Raw genomic sequence first — 717 nt, 5'->3', positions numbered from 1 at the left:
CATTTAAGTTAGAACTCGGAACAACGAAGCAACTAATGTGTCAACCTGTCAAGGAATGACGTCACACTTCAAGATTTGTATTCCAGCCAGGGCCGGATCAGGTAAGATCTATGGTCTACACACTGAGAATATTACAAACACACACACACACACACACACACACACACACACACACACACACACACACACACACACACACACACACACACACACACACACACATATATATATATATATATATATGTATATTATATATATTTATATATTATTATATATATATATATATGTGTGTGTGTGTGTGTGTGTGTGTGTGTGTGTGTGTGTGTGTGTGTGTGTGTGTGTGTGTGTGTGTGTGTGTGTGTGTGTGTGTGTGAAAGAGAGAGAGAGAGAGAGAGAGAGAGAGAGAGAGAGAGAGCCTAGATAGGGAGGGAGGGGGTAAATGGGAGTGGAGTATGTGGGGATGGAATGGGTGGGAGTGGATTTTATGCCTTTGTTTTTGGCTACCTCCCTTGTAAGGGGGAAAAAGCCGTTGGTATATGTATGTATATATATATATATATATATACATATACATATATATATATATATATGTGTGTGTGTGTGTGTGTGTGTGTGTGTGTGTGTGTGTGTGTGTGTGTGTGTGTGTGTAACTATAAATTTCGAAATAAAGACTATACTAAACATCTAAACGTCAATACTTTGGTAACACTAATAATT

This window comes from Oratosquilla oratoria, chromosome 23 (genome assembly GCF_046742065.1).
Source record: "Oratosquilla oratoria isolate Oo_2021 chromosome 23, ASM4674206v1, whole genome shotgun sequence".
Classification (NCBI taxonomy): domain Eukaryota; kingdom Metazoa; phylum Arthropoda; class Malacostraca; order Stomatopoda; family Squillidae; genus Oratosquilla; species Oratosquilla oratoria.
This window is presented reverse-complemented; position numbering follows the sequence as displayed.